At 45.9% G+C, this 23,818-nt stretch overlaps 1 long non-coding RNA gene across 1 annotated transcript; it reads right to left on the minus strand.

Moving 5' to 3' along the window:
- Positions 1 to 2,565: 2,565 nt before the first annotated feature.
- On the minus strand, positions 2,566 to 3,543 carry LOC117191105. Its single transcript, XR_004473934.1, has 3 exons — positions 3,045 to 3,543; positions 2,677 to 2,946; positions 2,566 to 2,607 (listed from the first exon to the last, which is right to left on the minus strand). It is a non-coding gene; the product is annotated as an uncharacterized LOC117191105 (long non-coding RNA).
- Between the last annotated feature and the right edge of the window lie 20,275 nt (positions 3,544 to 23,818).

Here is a 23,818-nt window from a genome sequence, read left to right on the forward strand (position 1 = left end):
TGCGAGAGAGACACTTGTCGAAGAAGGCGCATTAGTGTTAGCAGACATTCAAAAGAGAGCAGAAGCGACAAAACGACGGCAGACGGCAGCAAACACAGCAAGTATCAAAACCTTCGTTGTTGTTGTTGTGCATTCCGTCTGAGAGGCTAGAGCTACAAGGAGACAAGCGGCACAGAGACGACAATCTGAGCGCGTTCGTTCCAAAGAGAGCAGAAGCAGCGACGATTCGGGAAGCGACAACGAGTTAACGGCGAACAGCGAGAGCAAGGCAAGGCAACAAAGAGAGGACAGCAACAGCGACATCGACAGGCAAGCGAGATCTGGATGTGGTGGTGTGTGTGCGTCAAATTTGGAGTCTGGAAAGTTCTGCGCAGAAGCGAGAGTCAACAAGGGTAAACCCATAGTTAGCGTTAACAGAGAAGCGATCGTTAACAGTGACGACTTTAAAGGCGTTTTCGGAGTCGATGTTAACTGGAAAATTGTTAACAGGCCAGCAGTAATAAGGTTGTTTAAGTTGATTTAATCACTTTTTTTTAGATACAAGCTAATATCAATTATTTTGTATTTAAATCGTCACGATGCAAGTTGAAGAGATAATGACACTGAGAGTCGCAGATTTGCGAGAGAAGTTAAGAGAGCTTGCGTTGCAGACGACGGGACGAAAGCGCGATTTGCAAGATAGACTATTAATACATCACGGCTTTCCAGTTGAGGATGAAGAAGCGTCAGAGGATGAGTCCGTAGTAACAGTCCGTAGTACCGTAGCAGTTCGACCAGGTACGCGACAGGTAGAGTATAAATCTTGGTTTACGCTAAAAGACGTGGAAGGTAGTGTGTCACAATTTTCTGGTTCCAATAACCCCGACATCAATCAATGGATAGAGGAATTAGAAGAATGCGCAGCTACTGTTCAATGGAGTCAATTACAATTATTCATTTATGCCAAGCAGTTGTTAGTTGGTGCAGCAAAATCTTTCGCTCGTAGTTTGCGTGATATTCGTAACTGGAATTCGTTGAAGGCAACTCTGTTGGATGAGTTTAGTGTTAAACCGTCGTCCGTAGAAGTACATAGAATGTTGCAAAAGCGCCACCAGAAAAAAGGAGAGTCGTTGCATGAGTTTTTGTATGCGTTAATGGAGATAGCCAAGCCAATTAAACTAGATGATGAGAGTTTAATCGAATATTTTGTGGATGGTATACCAGACGCTAGGGCAAGTAAGGCAATGCTGTACCAAGCTAGAAACTTAAAGGAGCTTAAATTTCAGTTCGATGTTTACCAGAAAGCTAGAGGCGGATCCAAGCCGATGAGTAAGAATTGGCCGCTGAGTAATAAAAGTGAGAGTTCGGCGAAAGGGTCGATGGCAGAGAATTTTAGGAAATGTTTTAAGTGTGGAGACAAATCGCATTTGAGGAAAGATTGTCCCAAAAATGATTTTTGTTGTTTCAAATGTGGCCAACCAGGACACCGTGCTGCAAGCTGTAATGTCAAGGTCGAAACCAGACAAGAAAAGAGATCGAATACGAACATTATTCGAGATAAGGAAGTCGTTGATAAGCCGTCAGGTATTTTCACTCCATCAGGTTTGGAATTAAAGGATATTAAGTACGCGAATTTGGTATTCCATGGTTTGATTGATACTGGAGCAGATTTGTGTTCAATTCGCTGGAGTGTATTTTTGAAATTTGGAAATCTTGAACTGGTCGGCCAGGAGAAATGTTTAACAGGTATTGGAGATAGTCAAGTTGTAACTTTTGGTAGCTTTTCGATACCAGTGAAAATCGATGAGATTGAAATGGAGGTAGAATTTCAATTCATTCCAGACGAGGATATTGGTTTTGAAGCCATTTTAGGAAGGACTATTCTGGATCATGTTGACATGCAAGTTTCTAAGACAGGAACAAGATTTGTTCGTAGAGTTTGTGGCGAGGATAAAGATAAGAAACTTGATCAGGTAGCATCGTCCTCATGCGTGGAATTGTTTAATGAATATTAAGGCATTTGCATGTCAAGTATTGACGAAGTTAAGAAGGAGTTTTCAATTGATGTTGGTCATCTCAGTGAAGCACATGCTAGAGAGGTTTGGGGTATGGTAGGAAAGTACCAACCTCAGAGAAATGTAGATGCGCCGATAAAAATTAAAATTAAAAATGAGATACCAGTTTTCCAGCATCCGAGACGATTACCGTTGTGTGAACAGGAAATCGTGGACAAGCAAGTGGAAGAGTGGCTGGGTCAGAAGATTATAAAGCCAAGTACATCGGAGTATGCATCACCAGTAGTGTTGGTACCCAAAAAGAACGGTAGCAAGAGACTATGATGTGATTACCAAAAGCTGAATGAGAAAATAGTTCGCGATAATTTTCCAATGTCACATATGGATACAGTGTTGGAGAAACTGCAGGGTGCAAAGTATTTCACCACGTTGGATTTAACAAATGGTTTTTTCCATGTGCCTGTAGAAGTCGAGTCTCAAAAATATACGAATTTTTATATGTACCATTTGGAATTTCAAATTCTCCAGCGGTGTTTACTAGATTTATAATGGCTGTGTTGAGAGATTTGGTAAAGAATAATGAAGCAGCAGTCTATATGGATGACGTTATTATCTGTAGTCAAGATATAGAAGAGGGTTTGTTAAAGTTGAGAAAAGTACTGAAGATAGCGGAAATTCCTACATTTGCGAGCCGAGAAAAATGGTGCCAGAGGACGGAGCCGATTCGCCAGGGTGACATGGTCTTCATCTGCGATCTAGCCTTGCTCCGTAGAGATTGGACATCGTGGAGGGCGTTTACCAAGGAGTCGATGGAGTCATCAGACGCGCAAGTGTGCGAGTGAATTTCTGTGGCCTCTCTCGGTTGCGGTTTTGGTTTGAGTGAAGCGGTTCTTCAGGGGTCGGGGATGTCGATGGCCGATAGTTGTCCGCGATAGGCGAGATAGTATTAGATCTAGTGTTTAATGTATATCGATAAAAGGTAATTTCTAGCCATAAATGAACGGGCATACTTTCGGCTACCATGAGGTGCCGTCACAATTTTAAGCTTACCGTTTTTGCTGTCGCGTGGTTAAAGCAGGAGGCTAGGTTATGATCGATGTACTTTATAGGATAAAACATTGCCAGTACCTGTAGCGGTCAGCAGCAGCGGCAACTTACGACAATAACTGCTCTTACGGATTCATTTGGTGCTGTTAAAGGCAACTCCGCGGAACCACCGACACTAACTTTATAAAAAGGTATTTTTCATTGATCCCCAATGAAAAATAATGAAATAAGCGAAGATCAACATTTCACAACATAAGACAATATGAGTAAGTAAGATGAGTAACGCCATACAAATTTGTTGTACTCGAATTTTCTGACCGGCTCAAGAGCTGACTCCAGGCTCTCTTGAAATTGTTGAAATTGTTCAAGAGCCAGCCAGAGCGTCTATACATGAGGCTGAGATGCTCGCAATGCCAAAAAATTTTATTAGTTTATTAGTTTTTTTACGGCTGTCGAAGCATACACCGCTTACTTTAGAATTAATTAGAGACTATGACACTTTTGACGACGATTGCCCAGAATACAAAAATTTCATATTTTGTATATCCTTTATATGCTAATTTTTTTGAATACATAATAAACAAATTTAATGAGCAAATGTACATACAGTAGCGGACAGTGAAATATGGACACTCATGTTATCTAACTTTAAACCGATGGCGCGTATTCAAAAACTCGAATCCCAGTCGGGAAACATTTTTATTATGTAGATACATTTATTAGCTGTCTTATTAAGGTTAAAACAAAAAATATATATATGTAAAAAAATGCCAAAAATTACTGAAGTCGATAGGGCAGCTATATTGGAATTGGGGGCATAAAAATTAGGTTTGGCCCTATTATCCCCAAACATGGGATGAGCAAGTCTTCTTTAAACAATTTTATACACAATACAAAACAAACGCGGTTCGGTAAAGCGACCACCACTCTCAGGAAGTAGGAGGAGGACGACCCCATAGGACTATCAATCCTATGGGGTATACGTATCCTAAACATTGCAGCATCCAAAATCGGATAAAAACGGCATAAGATATTAGAAGGCAGTTTATTCAGTCAGTAGATACCGATATTAGCCCAAAACATTAAATACCAAAAATACCACTTTCCACACCAAAAATGCTCCAGAAAAGGCGCCAATGGTCCAAACTCAACGAAACTTTGACTTTAAATTATTGGAGAAACGTTATGTTTATAATTGATTTAAAATAAAATAATAAAGTAGGACAAATGATCGTTGCAAAGTCGGATAATTGGGTATCTGGCACTGACTAACAGATATGTAAAGGCGGTCACGCGCAAAAAAATTTCAGAGGAAAACCCCATTCCGCCTAATGAGGACCACTTTCCGCTTGCTGACGCCATCATCGACTAGGACGATTCTGCTTCTTGCCGCCATACAAGATTGGTCAGGCATATTTTTTTGAACTTTCTTATTATATTGTGTAACGATATATTCATAAAGTTTGATTTTTCCAACGATGGGTTCTCTTAGTTAAAATAATATTTATCAATAGTGGGAATTAGGATATTGGACTGGCCGTGAAATGGTCCTGGTTTCAATCTGATCTAGAATCTTTAGCTCATCATGGACGTTTATTAAACAACAAAAATCACTTATTTTTGAGTGTCCGCTACTGTACTGTTGTACAGTTACCGCGCTCAGTTACAGCCAGTTGCATCGCCCTCTGCCTTGCTCTCGCTCTCCCGGTGCTGTGCTCTCTTACGATCCGCACGTCGCTCACCGTAGTCCTAGCATATAAGCTAGAACCAGTTACGATTCCACCCCCGCTACAAGTTGCCGTCGAGCACTTATTCGCGCCAATTCTCAATAGAACACTCAAATACATCGAACATATTTATTGGAACCACTCTGTCTTCTTCATTTGGATACATACTGCCATTCGACGCCTAATAGCAGCGTCTCGATCCGCCCCCCTACAAACAACATATATGATTTCACATAAGAATAATTGTCTGTAGGGTATTTTATGTACGTATGCATGCATTCATGTTTGAATTCACGTTTGAAGAGCAAGCGATTTGCCAACAATTCTTGAGATCTGCCTCAAATTTGTATGAAATTTGGGTGGGGGATCAAAAATACTTTTGCGAAATTAAGCAGCTATTTTATACTGAAAATATTAAATAGGAGTTAAGCGAATGTAATTAACATATTTTGTCATCCAAAAAATCAAAAAGATGTTTTAACAAACATGTTTTGAGCTCAGAAATCGGTTGCTTCTATGCGTACTCACAAATGCAAGCTTATTATATTTTTAGATCTGTATTCTCTTTCGAGTTCGTGAGAGCAAGGCGGTTTCAAAAAAACATATTGTCTGTGTTTTAACTCTGTGCTACAATTCGCACTGTTGCTCTCTAGAAATTCGGTGTCCCCCTAGAATTTTATTTGATCGATTTGGAAAATATCTCAAGTTAAAATCTGTCGAGATCTCTCTAAGGCACAACCGTCTATGACAATTCTTAATGGGGTGTGGTAAATACTCTCTACTTGAAGCTGCTGTTAGTTAAAAAATATTTCATTCTTTCTATTCTATATTCTATATCTTCTATATATGTGTGTAAAATCTGAACCAGATCGTATAATTATTATAGCCATGTGATGTACCTATTTCAGGCTGAGGTAAGCTCAGTCCCGTCCAGGGGTCAATCCACAAGAAATTTGTAGAAATGTGATGGAACCTTAAGGGCGGCGTCAGGGGGCGGCCTGTCGTAGAGAGGTGGATCGGGGCTAGAATGGGCGTCGCTCGTCGTGTATACGAAACGACTGTGTGGACTCGGGGTGGGGTGACGTCGGTGCCTCGGCTAATTGGGGTGAACTTACGCAATTGGGTGTTTTTACTTTGATAATTTGACACTTTATTGTAATTCTTAGCGGTTTAAATGAACTTATTTTAATTGGGCGCCGATGTCTTCTGGTGAGTTCCGGGTACCGCGTCTGTACTCCGGGCCGGGTCTCTGCGTAAGTTGCTCTTTGGTTCTAGTCGCCGTCTTTTTATAGGCCCGTATTGCTGGGTCGGCGTGTTTGACAAATGCACTTCCGCGTCGGGGCGCACTTTGCCGTTCTTGGTGATCGTTGCAGATTTTGGCGGCGCCGACTTTCCTCCGTCGATGAACCAGGAAAACCGCACTCGGCCGATGACTTGGCTTGGAGTGGGGGGAAGCTCGCGTGACCTGATGTCTTTGGTCATCGTTCTGGAGTTGGCGCGTGTTGATCGATAGTTGCTTGCGGAGGGGGGCGTTGGTTGCGGGGTGTGGTGCGATGCTCTCATTATAAGTCGGGGGACGGATTGTATCGAAACCGTTTAGGTTCGTTACACCATCCCCTTTCTTCCCCGGCGAGAGTTACGAAGACTCGTGGGTCGGGCTCTTGTGGTTTCTTCTGTGGTCTGCGTTGGGGTTTCTGCGTTCTCTTCGCTTCGTCAGTGGGTTTGTGGGGCGCGCGGTCGTGAGTGTTACGTTACTTCTCTCGCTGGCGTCAGCGCTGTTCGATTAATTGGTGGTCGCGCGGTTCGCTGCGCTTGCATTCTCAGCGGTATTATGCCATCGGGCTCGTTTTTTTGCCGGTGTTGTCTTTTGGCCGGGTGTCACGGGTTTTGCTGAATCAGCGGTGCCGTGGTTGGGGCGTCGGGTTGAGGTCTCGTTGCTTTCTTCGTCGATGTCATCATTCTCGACTAGGTCAGTGGGTTCTTCGGACTCGTGATCGTGGAACTCTCTCAGGTCGTTGATATTTGCGGTTTTGTGTTTCCGAATTTCGCAGTGCTGTAATTTGGCGATGTTTGGCGATGGAAAACTCTTGACCCGGTAGGGGCCGTCGAACTTCGGGGCTAGCTTTGCCGCAAAGCCCTCGGCGGCGTTTGAGAGGTGGTGTTGGCGTAGTAGTACCAGTGATCCGACGGCGGGGCGCCATAGTCGCCGGCGGAGGTTGTAATGTCTCCCTTGTTCTTGACTGGCTCTCTGGATGTTGTTTCGGACGATGGCGAATACTTCTTTCAGCCTCGTCGCTTTGCTGGTGGCCGTCTCTGGCGTAATTCCTGTCCCGGGCGTGACTTCGTCGTAGAGGGCGCCGGGGAGTCGGGGCTCTCTTTCTTGCAGGAGGAAGGCGGGGCTGAATCCGGTCGTCTCGGAGACGCTGGAGTTGATCGCCAATGTCATCTCGGGTAGGAGCTCGTCCCATGTATGTAGGAAACGAAGGAAAGAGAGAGACACGAAGCGGTCGTGTTTTCGTCGTGTCGTCGGGATAGAGCAGTAATCGGCTCTGAGAGAGCCGATAGCAAGAGAGAGAGATCAGTCAGTTGTCAGTTCAGCCACGCATCAGACGTACACGCATATAATTAGTCACAAACATACTTGTAAAACTTGGAGCTGTTATAATTTTAAGTCCAACATACTTATCAAATAAATGTTACTCGTTGCCATCAAGCTTGTCCGAAAATAAGCCCAAGACAACAACATTTGCAAGTGAGATTTGTGCGTGTATTTGGAAATTTTGGCGAACACGAGACTGTAGACACAAGAGATCGGTCGCGGTGCGAAATTGAATTGCAGTCTGGCCTATAAGTGCGAGAGAGACACTTGTCGAAGAAGGCGCATTAGTGTTAGCAGACATTCAAAAGAGAGCAGAAGCGACAAAACGACGGCAGACGGCAGCAAACACAGCAAGAATCAAAACCTTCGTTGTTGTTGTTGTGCATTCCGTCTGAGAGGCTAGAGCTACAAGGAGACAAGCGGCACAGAGACGACAATCTGAGCGCGTTCGTTCCAAAGAGAGCAGAAGCAGCGACGATTCGGGAAGCGACAACGAGTTAACGGCGAACAGCGAGAGCAAGGCAAGGCAACAAAGAGAGGACAGCAACAGCGACATCGACAGGCAAGCGAGATCTGGATGTGGTGGTGTGTGTGCGTCAAATTTGGAGTCTGGAAAGTTCTGCGCAGAAGCGAGAGTTAACAAGGGTAAACCCATAGTTAGCGTTAACAGAGAAGCGATCGTTAACAGTGACGACTTTAAAGGCGTTTTCGGAGTCGATGTTAACTGGAAAATTGTTAACAGGCCAGCAGTAATAAGGTTGTTTAAGTTGATTTAATCACTTTTTTTTAGATACAAGCTAATATCAATTATTTTGTATTTAAATCGTCACGATGCAAGTTGAAGAGATAATGACACTGAGAGTCGCAGATTTGCGAGAGAAGTTAAGAGAGCTTGCGTTGCAGACGACGGGACGAAAGCGCGATTTGCAAGATAGACTATTAATACATCACGGCTTTCCAGTTGAGGATGAAGAAGCGTCAGAGGATGAGTCCGTAGTAACAGCAGTGGATGATACCGTAGCAGTTCGACCAGGTACGCGACAGGCAGAGTATAAATCTTGGTTTACGCTAAAAGACGTGGAAGGTAGTGTGTCACAATTTTCTGGTTCCAATAACCCCGACATCAATCAATGGATAGAGGAATTAGAAGAATGCGCAGCTACTGTTCAATGGAGTCAATTACAATTATTCATTTATGCCAAGCAGTTGTTAGTTGGTGCAGCAAAATCTTTCGCTCGTAGTTTGCGTGATATTCGTAACTGGAATTCGTTGAAGGCAACTCTGTTGGATGAGTTTAGTGTTAAACTGTCGTCCGTAGAAGTACATAGAATGTTGCAAAAGCGCCACCAGAAAAAAGGAGAGTCGTTGCATGAGTTTTTGTATGCGTTAATGGAGATAGCCAAGCCAATTAAACTAGATGATGAGAGTTTAATCGAATATTTTGTGGATGGTATACCAGACGCTAGGGCAAGTAAGGCAATGCTGTACCAAGCTAGAAACTTAAAGGAGCTTAAATTTCAGTTCGATGTTTACCAGAAAGCTAGAGGCGGATCCAAGCCGATGAGTAAGAATTGGCCGCTGAGTAATAAAAGTGAGAGTTCGGCGAAAGGGTCGATGGCAGAGAATTTTAGGAAATGTTTTAAGTGTGGAGACAAATCGCATTTGAGGAAAGATTGTCCCAAAAATGATTTTTGTTGTTTCAAATGTGGCCAACCAGGACACCGTGCTGCAAGCTGTAATGTCAAGGTCGAAACCAGACAAGAAAAGAGATCGAATACGAACATTATTCGAGATAAAGAAGTCGTTGATAAGCCGTCAGGTATTTTCATTCCATCAGGTTTGGAATTAAAGGATATTAAGTACGCGAATTTGGTATTCCATGGTTTGATTGATACTGGAGCAGATTTGTGTTCAATTCGCTGGAGTGTATTTTTGAAATTTGGAAATCTTGAACTGGTCGGCCAGGAGAAATGTTTAACAGGTATTGGAGATAGTCAAGTTGTAACTTTTGGTAGCTTTTCGATACCAGTGAAAATCGATGAGATTGAAATGGAGGTAGAATTTCAATTCATTCCAGACGAGGATATTGGTTTTGAAGCCATTTTAGGAAGGACTATTCTGGATCATGTTGACATGCAAGTTTCTAAGACAGGAACAAGATTTGTTCGTAGAGTTTGTGGCGAGGATAAAGATAAGAAACTTGATCAGGTAGCATCGTCCTCATGCGTGGAATTGTTTAATGAATATAAAGGCATTTGCATGTCAAGTATTGACGAAGTTGAGAAGGAGTTTTCAATTGATGTTGGTCATCTCAGTGAAGCACATGCTAGAGAGGTTTGGGGTATGGTAGGAAAGTACCAACCTCAGAGAAATGTAGATGCGCCGATAAAAATTAAAATTGTATTAGTGGATGAGATACCAGTTTTCCAGCATCCGAGACGATTACCGTTGTGTGAACAGGAAATCGTGGACAAGCAAGTGGAAGAGTGGCTGGCTCAGAAGATTATAAAGCCAAGTACATCGGAGTATGCATCACCAGTAGTGTTGGTACCCAAAAAGAACGGTAGCAAGAGACTATGATGTGATTACCAAAAGCTGAATGAGAAAATAGTTCGCGATAACTTTCCAATGTCACATATGGATACAGTGTTGGAGAAACTGCAGGGTGCAAAGTATTTCACCACGTTGGATTTAACAAATGGTTTTTTCCATGTGCCTGTAGAAGTCGAGTCTCAAAAATATACGTCTTTTGTGACTCAGAATTGTCAGTTCGAATTTTTATATGTACCATTTGGAATTTCAAATTCTCCAGCGGTGTTTACCAGATTTATAATGGCTGTGTTGAGAGATTTGGTAAAGAATAATGAAGCAGCAGTCTATATGGATGACGTTATTATCTGTAGTCAAGATATAGAAGAGGGTTTGTTAAAGTTGAGAAAAGTACTGAAGATAGCGGAAATGAATGGGCTACGTATAAATTAGAGAAAGTGTCAGCTGTTACGACAAAAGGTTAATTTTCTGGGGTATATAATAGAAAAGAATACGATAAGACCAAGTGATGAGAAGACGAGGGCAGTCGAAAAGTTCCCAGTGCCAGTTGATAAAAAAGCAGTGCAGCGTTTCATAGGATTGACTTCTTATTCCCGAAAGTTTATTGAGGGTTATGCTCTTATTGCAAAACCATTGACATATCTGCTGCGGAAGGATGTTAAATTAGAATTTAAGGAGATACAGCAGGTTGCGTTTGAACAACTAAAGGTAGCATTGATTAGTAGACCTGTTTTAGAAATGTATAACCCGAAGTTGGAGACAGAAATCGATACTGATGCATCAAAATGGGGAGCCGTGCTATTGCTAAAGAGTTTGGAAGACAGCCAATTCCATCCAGTTCAATATATGAGCCGTAGGACTAAGCCATGTGAAGAGAAATATCCTGCTTATGACCTTGAGGTTCTGGCAATTATCGAAGCTTTAGCGAAATGGCGTGTATACGTTTTGGGTATAAAGTTCAAAATTGTCACAGATTGTAATGCATTTACAATGACGATCAAAAAGAAAGACGTTCCTTTGAGAGTAGCACTTTGGGCCATGTACCTACAAGTTATGTTACCTACAAGTTATGTTATAGAACATCGCTCAGGAACGAAGATAAGGCACGTGACGCGTTGAGTCGTGTATCTTGTTTTATGGTGACCGAAAGTATAGCTCATCGTTTGAAAGAAGCTCAGCTAACCGACGATTGGGTTAAGGCTGTTAAAAGTATTGTGGAGGACAAGGAATATGAGGATTATTATATTCAGAATCAGATTTTGTTTAAGGATCCGGATAAGGAGCTTATCGTAGTACCAGCTCAGTTGGAAAATGAGATTATATCAATAGCACAAGAGCAAGGACATTTTTCAGTTAAAAAGACACAAGATATCATTGAAAAGTCGTATTATATTCCGAAGTTAAAAGACAAAGTATGGCGCGTAATAAATAGTTGTGTCGAGTGTATCATTGTCAAAGAAAAGACAGGAAAACGTGAGGGTTATTTGCAACCAATAGACAATGGTGATAGGCCGTTACAAACGTATCACATTGATCACGTTGGACCAATGGAAATGACTAAAAAACAGTACAATTATATACTGGTTGTCGTTGATGGATTTTCTAAGTTTGTTTGGTTATATTCTACACGTAGTACAGGTGTTTAAGAGGTCGTTAAGTGTTTGGAAATTCAGGGGACTAGTTTTGGTAATCCGAACAGAATAGTGACGGATAGGGGTGCAGCGTTTATGTCCAATTTGTTTCGTGAATATTGTGAGAGGGAGAAAATACAGCATTTAATGATTGCCACAGGCGTTCCACGTGGGAATGGTCAAGTCGAAAGGATGCACAAGATAGTGGTGCCTATGTTGTCGAAATTGTGTCAGGGGAATTCCGGTAGTTGGGATAAGCATCTAGGAAAAGTACAGCAAATGATCAACAGTGTTGAGCCGCGAAGTACCAAAGTAACACCTTTTAAGATATTGACTGGGCTAGACATGCGTATAGGAATGGATCCAAAAATAAAAGAAATATTGGAAGAATCACTTATCGAAGAGTTGAACAAGGACCGCGAAAAAATTAGAAACGAAGTAGTTGAAAACATTGCAGGATTACAGCAGGAAAACAAGAAGAGTTTTGACTTAAAAAGGAAACTAGATAGACAGTATGAGGTTAATGAGCTAGTAGCTATCAAGCGTACTCAGTATGGTACTGGATTAAAGCTAAAAGGAAAGTATCTAGGGTCGTATAAGGTGGTTAGGGTAAAGAATCATGGAAGGTACGAAGTCGAGAAGATTGGGGATACTGAGGGTCCCTATAAGACCTCTACAGTTTCAGAATATATAAAACCTTGGCTAGACCCATCCGAGGCGAATGGTCCGTCAGGACAGCCGAATGTAGGAAACGAAGGAAAGAGAGAGACACGAAGCGGTCGTGTTTTCGTCGTATCGTCGGGATAGAGCAGTAATCGGCTCTGAGAGAGCCGATAGCAAGAGAGAGAGATCAGTCAGTTGTCAGTTCAGCCACGCATCAGACGTACACGCATATAATTAGTCACAAACATACTTGTAAGACTTGGAGCTGTTATAATTTTAAGTCCAACATACTTATCAAATAAATGTTACTCGTTGCCATTAAGCAACATAAACTACTACATGTATTCTGGTGGTCGTCGGCGAACTGGGCGATCATCGTTTTCACAGTCCGATTGGCTCTCTCCGTCGGGTTTTCTTGGGGGCAATACGGGGCTGTGTGTTGCAGCTCCACGCCTGCGCTTCGCATGAATGTTCTGAACGATCGGCTGGTGAACTGGGTCCCGTTGTCGCAGACGAATAGTTTTGGCACGCCGAAGCTGCTCAGTATTCGTTCCCTGAAGGCTCGTTCGAGGTTCGCTGTTGTCGCTTTCTTGAGGGGTACCAGTTCGACCCACTTGGAGAAAGTGTCGAAGAATACCAGTAAGATGGTGTTCCCGTGCTTGGACCGTGGTAATGGTCCGACGAAGTCGGCACACAGGGTGGCGAAGGGTTCTTCGGCTTTGCGTGTGAGCATCCTGCCCACGGCCTTGCGCTGCGTGGCTTTGAAGCTCTGACAGCTTACGCAGCCCTGCACATACCGTCGCACGTCTCGGTGTAGTCCTGGCCAGTAGTAACGTTGTGTTGCCCTCAGGATGGTTTTCCGGACGCCAAGGTGTCCTGCCGTTGGTTCGTCATGGCGTTCGCGGAGTACTCTCGTCCGGCCGTTTTTGGGCACGCATAGTTTCCACGGTATGTGGTCGTCGTCGTCGGCTCCGTGTCCTAGATAGCGGTATAGCTGCCCGTTTTCGTACGTGTAGTCTGGGTACTTCTGGGGTTCGTCTTGGACTTGTTGGATCCTTTGTTTAAGCCAGGTGCATGGTGTGTCGTCTTCCTCAATGCGGGAGTAGGTCTCCAGTGGTTGTCTTGACAGTGCGTCTGCGACTACGTTCTGGTTGCCGGCCCGATAGTGCACGTCGTATTGGTATTGCTGTAGTTCGAGCGCCCATCTTGCTACTCTACCGTAAGGGCTCTCGAGGGTATTCAGCCACTTTAGTGCGAAATGCTCGGTTATGACGTCGAATCGGTAGCCTTCGAGATAGCATCGCAGTTTTCGGATCGCCCAGATGACGGCGAGGCATTCCTTGTCGGTGGCCGAGTAGTTTTCTTCTTGAGGCGTCGACTGACGTATGCGATGACCCGCTCTTTCCCTTCGATCTCTTGGTTGAGGACCGCGCCTACTCCAAGGTTGCTTGCGTCCGTCTGCAGGGAAAATTTGACGTTAAAGTCTGGGCAGGCGAGTACCGGTGCGGTGGTGAGCAGTGTTTTCAGCTCGTCGAAGGCGTCTTGTTGTTCTTGACCCCATGTCCATGCTTTCCCTTTCTTCAGCAGCAGTGACATTGGTTGGACTACGGTGGCAAAGTTTGGGACGAATCTGCGGTACCACCCGGCCATGCCTACGCATTGTCGTAGCTCCTTCAGGTTGGTCGGCGGCCTCAGATCCTTTACGGCTGCGATTTTGTCGGGGTCCGTGTGGATACCTTCTTCGCTGATCACGTGGCCCAGGTATTTTTTCCGGCGTAGGTTTGCCTTTCGCAGTCGTGCGAAAACTTCTTTCACGTTGTTCAGGTGTTCCTGGAAGCTTTTCCCGACGATGACGATGTCGTGGAGATATGCGAACGCGAATGGTTCCATGTCTGCGCCGATAACGGCGTCGAGGGTCCGTTGAAACGTGGCTCCCGCGGAGTGTAAACCGAAGGGCATTACTTTCCATTGGTATAATCCTCGGCCGGGTATCGTGAATGCCGTGGCTTCCCGGCTGTCGCGGGCCATTGGTATCTGCCAATACCCGTTTTTCAGGTAGAGGGTCGTGATGAAGTGGGCATATCGGAGTCGCTCTAGTATGTAGTTGATCCTGGGTAGCGGGTACGCGTCCGGGATGGAACGCTCGTTTAGCTGTCGATAATCTACACACATGCGCCATCTCCCGTTCTTTTTGCGGACCAGGACGATTGGCGCGCTGTGGGGGCTCCGGGATGGTTCGATTAGGTCCTCAGCTATCAGTTGGTCGATCTGTTCATCGATGATCCGCCGCATGGCTGGATTTTTCGGGTAGTACCGTTGTTTTATGGGTCGGTTGTCCCTCATGACGATAGTGTGTTCCGTTAGGCCCGTCGTCCCTCGGATGCCTGCGAGTGTTGGCAGTTCCTCGTCTAGGAATTTCCGTATTTTCGGCGTGATGTAGGGAGGCCATGGGTCGGAGATTCGTTCCGAATCGTCCTCGGGTGGGTCGTCGATTCCTGGGTCGCAAGTGTGGTCGGGGTTCTCGGGGAGGATTGTTGTGTCGAATGCGCTTGGTGGTTCGACTTCGCGAGTGTATTCGCTTATGCTGGCGACGATGGCGGGTGCCTCGATCATGAGTAGGGGCTCGTGTATGTCCTGGGGGTGCTTGCGCGACGTTGTACGTCGGGACGCGGGAGTAGCGGGTCGGTCGGTGTCGTAGGGGTCGTTTTCGCGTAGAGGGCGGTGTCGACGCGTTCGTGGGCCAGGGTGGCGGTCGGAGGTGGTACCTCGAGAGCCTGGCTGCTGCGTGACGGCTGCCGTTGCTGGCGGCGGAGGTCTCGAGTTCGTGGGTCGGGGGGCGTGTACTTGGCTGGCGGTGATAATCGGCGTGTTTGGGATGGGGAGAGGCGTGTTGCGCCACATTGTATTGTGGTTTCAATGACGCACAGGAAATCCATCCCTATGATGGCTTGCTCTACTATATTGGGTAGTACCAAGAGTGGCATCTGTACCTCTTGTTCGTCTAGTTTGACGCGCGCTAGCAAGATCTGAGCTATCTCGCGAGCCGAGCCGTCTGCTAGGCGTATCGGGACGCATGCGGCTCGCAGGTCGTTGTCGCGGCCGAGTTTGCGGGCTAGGTCGGCGTTGATGAAGCTTCGGGACGCCCCGGTGTCGACCGTGGCTTCCGCGCGCCGTCCTCCGATGGTCACTCTCGCCATTTTTCGGGCGTCGTGTACTTGTAGCGGGTTTCTTAGTTGGTTGTCTGAGCAAGCGTCGTGCCCGGCTGTTCCCGTGTCAGCTGGGGACGCGGGTCGTTTCCCGACGGGTCCCGGCGGCAACAGCCCACGGTGCGCGTTCCGCGCCTGCCGCATTCCCAACAGAAGAGGATCGATGGGTTGGTGCAGTCGCGAGAAACATGTCCAGCTTCTCCGCAGCGTCGACAGGCTGCGTGTGGGTTGGCGATGGGGGTGGTGATCATTCTATGTGCCGTTTCCTGTGCTGGAGCGCCGGCCTGGTGCGGCTTCCTTGCGGGTTCCGAGGTGTTCCAGTGAGGCTTTCGGAATTGGGCCCGATTCGTCCCGCTTTCGTTTCGTTGTGCCGTTGGCCGCGTGTACCTGGGTGGTTGTCGAGGGGGGATGAGGGTCGCTGGTACGTTTCGTTCCTGGATACTCTCGAACTCTGTGGCCAACATTGTTAATTGCGTCAGACTTCTCAGTTCGTGCCTTCGCACGTACAGCTGGTAAGCCGGGAGGGTGTTGTCATAGATCCGGCTAAGTTCCTTGGCATCGTCGTACCCGGCGTGGTGCATGAGCAACCGGAGCTCGATGTCGAAGTCCTTGAACGGTTCGCCCACCGCTTGTTTGCGGTCCCTGATCTGGTCTTCCAATTGCTCGAAGTACCGGGGATGCAGGAAAAAGGCTAGGAATTCCTGGCGGAAATCGGCCCAAGAGGCGCTCTGGAGTCGGCTGGTGCGGAACCAACGGTTGGCTCGGTCGGTGAGGAGCTCTGCCATGGCTCGCGGCACGTAGTTCATGTCTACCCCGTACGAGTGGGCACGCTCTTACAGTAGTTCGACGAATGACAGTGGGTCGTCCTGCCCGTCGAACTGGATTCCCCACTTTCGGATCCGTTCCGCCATCTGTGCGGCTTGACTGTAGTAATGACCGTCTGTGGGGCCATTTCCTCCTGCTGTCGGCAAGATCCTTCTCATGGGCGAAGGCCTTGGCTCCGGGGGCGGGGGCTTCGGTAGATCTTCGACGGTTATCGATGTCGGTGAGGTGCTGGCTTTGCCCTCCATGACTCCTGGAACTTGTAGGCTGAGTTTGGGGTCCGTCCTTCGCTTCTCTGTTAGTGCTGAGCTGAGATGTCGGGCTGGGGCGATCTGGCTCGTCCTGGCGATCTGGCGTACTGCCGCTGGAGCTCTGCCAACTTGACCCAGGCATCGTGTTCGAGGGGCCCGGCGACTAGTTCGGCGAAATTTCTCCGCAAATCTTCCACGTTACCCTCGCGGCTGAATCCGAATTCCTCCGCGAAGGACTCCAGCTCCTCTCGGCGGCGTTTGGGTATCCAGCCGGTACTCACCCCTGGGTTGGCGACGAATTCTCCAGGGTAATACCCACTGGGCTGTTCCTCTGTATGGGATTCCATCTCTTCGATTGTTACTCGTGTTGGCTGTTTCGCTGGGCTAGCGCTTTTCCTTCACTAGGGCACTGTGTGACCTTCGTGGCTGACGCTTCGAATTTCTTCTCGGGGTGACGGCACTGTTCCCGTTTCTCTGCCGCTGTGTCGCGCTTTCGTCTGCTCGATGCGCAACTCTTGCCGTTGGTATTGTGCGAGGTCGGGGTTTTCTTCGGGTCGTTTTCTTGTGTTCTTCTCTAGTGGCCGTGGGGTTTTATTCCACAAACCCTAGCTGACGTTCCCTTGGGACCCTGCTCGGGCGCCACTTGTGATGTACCTATTTCAGGCTGAGGTAAGCTCAGTCCCGTCCAGGGGTCAATCCACAAGAAATTTGTAGAAATGTGATGGAACCTTAAGGGCGGCGTCAGGGGGCGGCCTGTCGTAGAGAGGTGGATCGGGGCTAGAATGGGCGTCGCTCGTCGTGTATACGAAACGACTGTGTGGACTCGGGGTGGGGTGACGTCGGTGCCTCGGCTAATTGGGGTGAACTTACGCAATCGGGTGTTTTTACTTTGATAATTTGACACTTTATTGTAATTCTTAGAGGTTTAAATGAACTTATTTTAATTGTGCGCCGATGTCTTCTGGTGAGTTCCGGGTACCGCGTCTGTACTCCGGGCCGGGTCTCTGCGTAAGTTGCTCTTTGGTTCTAGTCGCCGTCTTTTTCTAGGCCCGTATTGCTGGGTCGGCGGGTTTGACAAATGCACTTCCGCGTCGGGGCGCACTTTGCCGTTCTTGGTGATCGTTGCAGATTTTGACGGCGCCGACTTTCCTCCGTCGATGAACCCGGAAAACCGCACTCGGCCGATGGCTTGGCTTGGAGTGGGGGGAAGCTCGCGTGACCTGATGTCTTTCGTCATCGTTCTGGAGTTGGCGCGTGTTGATCCGTGGTTGCTTGCGGAGGGGGGCGTTGTTTGCGGGGTGTGGTGCGATGCTCTCATTATAAGTCGGGGGACGGATTGTATCGAAACCGTTTAGGTTCGTTACAGCCAGAATCAAGAAAACTATTTCATTCTTTCTCGCTCTGTCTCTCTCTAACACAGGTTTCATGGTCGGTTTTGACAATTGCAAAATATGAGTTCAAGGATCTCAGAACCTATAAGAGCCAGAGCAACCAAATTTGGTACCCACACTCCTGTGACATCGGACCTTGACCGGTTTGTGTCAAAATTTCGCCACACCCCCTTCCACCCCCGCAAAGGACGAAAATCTGGGGCATCCACAAATCTCAGAGACTATTAAGGCTAGAGTAACCAAATTTTGTTATCCGCACTTCTGTTAGATTTCACTATTAAACGTATATCCCAAAATTTCGCCCCACCCCCTTCCGTCCCCACAAAGGACGAAAATCTGTTGCATCTACAATATTGCAGATTCGAGAAAACTAAAAACGCAGAATCATAGATAATGACCATATCTATCAGATTGCTGAATCTGGATCAGTTCGGATCATTTTTGTAGCCAAAAGCAACAAATCAATTTGCAGTGGCTACGCAGCGCCCGACGTCACGCTCAGACTGATTTTGTGTCTCTCTCGCACGCACTATTTGTCGTGTCGTTTAATATTAGCGGCGTCTGCCGGAGGAGAGCCACACTGACTAAGTATCGGGTATAAATGTAGAGTTGCGGTCTCCGCAGCAACTCACAACGTTCCCCCTCTTTATATTTGTACAAGCGCTCAACCCACTTACTATTTTTTATTTATTTATTATATTAACAAATTATCTGTTAATAATGGTACTTAATTACTAAAGGCGGAAAAAGAGGAGTTAAAAGTTAGCTAAATTTAAGTGATTATAAATATTGCATGCAATTAGTTTAAGAGACAGTTCAGGGGATAGGGTTTTGCAGAGGGAGTTATAATTATGGCATAAAACCCTAAAAGGTTCATGATCAGCATAATTAGACCTACATATAGGTAAACGGGTAGGCCTATAAGTACGGGTAGGTCTATCTGACCCAAGATAGTTTGGGAGTCAACAGTCCCGAGAAGGAGCTTGTGCACGAACATTACGCCATTGCATATTCTGCGATGGTGCAACGACGGCAGGTCAATAAGATTTAGCCTAGACCGGTAGGGTGGCAATATTCTACCCGAGTCCCAGTTAAAGTTTCAAAGGGCAAAAATTAAAAATTGCTTTTGCACGGATTCAATAACAACCAGTATCGTACGGGTCGTCAAACTCCTTGGACCAACGCTTGATGAACGCTAAAACACCCGGAGGTGTACTAACGTACTAACGAGATGTACAGTTGTTTCGTATCGTACGCGTCGTCAAACACCTTGGACCAACGCTTGATGAACGCTAAAACACCCTTAGCTTTATTTACAGTTGCAGCTATATGGCTGTTAAAACACATCTTATGATCAAAAAGGACTCCGAGGTCATTTGAACTCGAAATTCGCTCAAGGACATGATTTCCTAGAACATATGAGACAAAATGTGGAGCGCGACGGTAAAATGTCATAAGTTTGCATTTGGAAAGGTTCAGAAAAAGAAGATTAGTTGAACACCACAATAGTAGTTCACTTAGATTCAGTTGAAGGCGTGTGTGCAAATACCAATCAGAGTAAGAAAGACAGATTTTAACATCCTCAGCATACATTAGTGTAGTAGAGTATGTTATAACTTGAGGAAGGTCATTCACAAATAAAATAAACAGAAGCGTGCCCAGATGACTTCTTTGTGGCACACTTGAAGTAACATTAACAGTATTTGACAACACGTTAGAAAACAAAACACGTTGAGTACGGTTAGAGAGATAGGACAAAATCCAATCTAGAAGATTCGTTGGGAACCCTAATAAAGAGAGCTTGTGAATAAGCAGAGCATGGTTCACAGAATCGAATGCCTTGCTGAAGTCCGTAAAAACTACATCCGTCTGTAAACCACTTTGAAAAACACGGTGGATTAGGTTAGAAAACTCAAGAAGGTTAGTCGATGTTGAACGATGTCTGCGAAAACCGTGTTGCGACGGAGATATAGAGCTGCAACAGAGATGTTGCAGTTGCCGGGTGACCAGGAACTCAACAAGCTTCGGGATGGCGGAAAGCTTTGCAATACCACGATAGTTTTCAATATTTGATCTTGAACCTTTTTTGTGAAGCGGAATGATGTAGGACTCATTCCAAATTCCAGGGAGACAAGACTGTTCCAAAGAGAGGTTGAACAGAAAGGTCAAGGGTTTGCAAAGGGACTGGGCACAGTGTTTTAAGATGCAACTTGGTACCTTATCTGGACCCGCAGAAAACGATATGTCCATAGATGACAAACCTTCCAGAACAACGCTTTCCTCGAAAAAGGGCAGAAAAATGCTGTTAGCTTGAGGTAGCTGGTACGGATACGGAGTGGATGCGTTGTAAATATGAGACGAGTACGTTGTTTGGAAAAAGTTAGCGAATAAATTTGCAATACCAACAGCAGAAGCTTCTGTTTTGTTCTGGTAATGAAGGGACGGAGGAAAAACGTTTGACTTGCGCTTAGAAGAATAGAATTTTTTAGGATCACTACGAAAGTTACTACTACATTGTGAAAGGTAATGATTATAACACTGACTATTGACGGCCAGGAACAGAGAGCGAGCGGAGGAGTATAGAGCTAAGGCTATCGTGAAGCCCGACTTCTGGTACTTTTTATAGAGCCGGGATTTATTATTTTTTAAGTATGACAAATACTTGGAGAAGCAGGGAGGCTTGGACGATACAGGTACAGTGATATCTGGAACAAACGTATTAAGGGCGGAGTAAATAGAACTATAAAACGAGTTAACAGTTGCATCTATGTTCGGTAATGAATAAATAATCGACCAATCGACACGCGAGAGATGTAAATCTAAGTCGATAAAGTTTGTTTTGCGAAAACACTTTATGTGACAAGGAGCCATGGAACTGTCAGCACCACCAGATCGGGTACACTCAAGGGATATCGACAATGTTGGATGGTAAGGATCTTCAGGGAATGATATTGGCTTGCTCTAGATATCGTAGCAAGAGAAGCATCGTTAACAATGGGAGGTTAAATTCCACCATGACAATAATTTGATCATTGTAACCTAATGCAGATTCGACAGTATTAATTGCTGAGAGGTGGTGTTAGTAAAGCTCAGCGTCAGACCTGGGAGGAATGTAAGAGCAGGTTAAATAGAAAAATGCCGAGCCAACACGAACTTTGATTGCAACAAATTCAATTCCATGGATGTTATTAAATGGGAATAACTCAGATGAGAAAACAGATTTAACTGCAATCAGAACCCAACCTGCAAAAGATGGGCGGTCCATTCTATAAATAGTGTAACTATCAATGAAAATTTCATGATCATTGACAGAAGAGTTAAGAAGTCAGGTTTCGGTAAACGCGATGGCATCGAAATCAAAGGACGCAAAGGACGTTCTGATAGTGCATGGAAAAATGGTACATCAGTTTTTTGGAGCAGGTTCAGTAATTCTTGGATTCGAGTTCGAATCTTTGAGAAGGAACTCATGCATAATTGTATGCTCAGGCCATATTGACGGTTCTGGAGAACTGGATAGTAAAGAATCAGGGAGAGAAATTTTAAGGGATGATATGTTGCGCTTATGTTTAAATGTAAATTTAGTCACAACTATATCATCAGGCGAAGTGTTAAGTTTATAGGAAAGATGTTGTTTAACATCCTCCGTTGTAGCCTCAGGAATAAGACGAGAAACAAATATTGCTTTCCGAGGGACCACTGCTCTAAGTTGAAGTCCCGAGCGAGATCGATATGGTGGAGCAACTCCTAAAAGAGATCTCGGTCCTGGGGCAGAAGAATTGGCAGCAACGGCTGGAGCAGGAATTGGCAAGACATCACCAGCAACCAACACACCCGCACTAGGAGCACTCACCACGTCAGAAGTGACGGCAGTAGAGACTGCAGGGATGGGATTGATGCTGTTGGGAAGTTGGATGCTCGAAGGAATCATATTGCTCGGTGTAAAGAGCACTGGAGCCACCGTTGGCGGATTTACAGATAACGGCGGCCCAAGAAACTGTGATTCAAGGGTGTTCAGGCCAGCAGTAAACAATTTCCGCGCACTGTGCCAACTCCGTGCGCCCCGGTCCCAACTCGCTCTCGCGCGCTCGGAGGGGCGCTCGGATCCACAATCCACGATCCACTCGGCGCTCACGGCAGCAAAAGCATAATAAGGCATAGAGTTAGTTAGTTACGTTTTCACCCCCGCTTCAACCTGTCGACATACCGCGCGAATACCCAATAACTACATGAACAATATATATACATATATACACAACGAAACCCATCGGCCTTTCCTTTTTGTGACGACTGCTAGGAGTTTAAACTGGAACATACACCTCGCCGTTGGATAATTGAACCTCGATCCGCCCCACTACAAACATTGGTCCTTCGAGCCGGATCTTCGCCTTCCCCATAAGGAGAAGCTCACCCCAGCCAGCATCGGCGGATCGCTCCAAGTTCAAGATAAGTACTCTTCGGTTGTGCCTAACAACAGGGCAGTGATTTTGTGCGAGTTTTCCATCACAGTCCGAGTTCCCGTGGCATATGTACATACATATGTATATACATATGTATTATTTCTCGCTCTAGCTCCAAATTAAACCATACCTCGTTCTGCCAACGGTTGTGGCCTCCTACTTCTCCAAAGGTTTAATTTGATCCGAGCTAACTCCTGCGTTCAGCTTCCGATCCAGTGTAAATAATATTCTTACCTCTCCCAGCTACCAGCTGAGCTTTCGTTGCTAACATACATACATACATGTATGTACACATCGCAACGCAATCCAAGCGGCTGGCAACAAACATTAAGGCATGCTCCGTGCATGCTCAACGTTCCATAGTTTGTCGGTTTTATAAGGAAATAAAATAACAAATCACTGCGCCTCCTTATTTAACTAATTACACTACCAACAAAATAACGATCCATACATACGGCACATACATATGTATCTATCTTACATATCTATACGTACGCATCTTAAATTAGCATATTCTTGCACATCTATATAATATACATATTGTATATAAAACGGTTATCCACCGTTTTACCCGTTGTTTGACATCTCTTCAACCCAAGCCGCGGTACATAGCACTTACAGCCATACATACACACATACAAGCAGCAGCAGCGGTGCATTCTTTTCGTTTTTCTTTTCGCTTTCGCTTCTCCACCGTTTGCCTGCGTTGTAGTTGTTGGGAGAATATTTTTCGGTGCCGCGCTTGACCGTAACGGAACGCCAAGTGACGCGCTACCCTGCATTTCGAGAGTATATTGTTTTCAACCGTAGTTCAATCGTAGTATTTATATCTATATATTCCGGCCACGGTGTACTATTTCCATAATTTAAATACTCGTAATAAATTCCACCAAAACCACATAGTTCACGTAGTTCTGAACTTCCACGTCGCCATTTCCGCTCACCTACCTTTGCGAATCTACTACGCGTTATCGCAGATCCATCAGCAAAACATGCCCACTGTTGAGAAGAAATCTCGCAAGAAGTTTAAGCGGGTGAGTTCGCTGAGTTTGACCCATCCACCCAGCTCCAACGGCTCAGTCACTACGCCCACATCTTCCCGTCCGGCCCCAGCTGAGCGAGGTCCGACCACGTCCAGGGCTCACGCACCACATGCCTTCGAGGATTTGTTGCTCCCCTCGGGAGTCCCTCGCACGGCTCCTAACACTATGGCCGCCAGTTCCGCACAGTCTAAGTTTGCCTTGGCTGCAAGCAGACTGACCCGCTTCGACCAGAAGCTCAGCGCTCCAGATGCTAGCACACCAACCCGCTCGCTCTCCCAAGTCCATCGAGAACAACTCCGAAGCCTGTGGGCAAAGGTGGACGCGGACTTCGCGGCCTGTTCGGTGACGATAGCGGAAGAGGATCCAGAGGGTGTAGCTGATGTCCAAGAGATGTACGATGACTGCTACGCGGTCTACGCGCAATGCCTGCCCGAACT

Source organism: Drosophila miranda (genome assembly GCF_003369915.1).
Source record: "Drosophila miranda strain MSH22 chromosome Y unlocalized genomic scaffold, D.miranda_PacBio2.1 Contig_Y1_pilon, whole genome shotgun sequence".
In the NCBI taxonomy this organism is placed as follows: domain Eukaryota; kingdom Metazoa; phylum Arthropoda; class Insecta; order Diptera; family Drosophilidae; genus Drosophila; species Drosophila miranda.